Genomic DNA, 247 nt, shown 5'->3' with positions numbered 1-247 from the left:
GTTTTAGGAAAGGTCATAGTACTATAACAGCAACACTGAAGGTGATCAACGACATCTCAACAGCTCTTGATAATAAGCAACATTGTGCAGTGCTTTTTATTGATTTGTCAGAAGCTTTTGACTCTGTAAACCATATTTTACTCAAAGAGAGACTGATCAATATTGGATTGGTCTTATGGACACCAATACCATTTTATGCTGATGATATGTTATCTACAGCTTTGCAAAACTCTTAGTGCTGTGTCTC

The sequence above is a fragment of the Etheostoma spectabile genome, chromosome 11 (assembly GCF_008692095.1).
Source record: "Etheostoma spectabile isolate EspeVRDwgs_2016 chromosome 11, UIUC_Espe_1.0, whole genome shotgun sequence".
Taxonomy (NCBI): domain Eukaryota; kingdom Metazoa; phylum Chordata; class Actinopteri; order Perciformes; family Percidae; genus Etheostoma; species Etheostoma spectabile.
The sequence above is the reverse complement of the archived record's forward strand: the minus strand, read 5'-3'. Positions refer to the sequence as shown.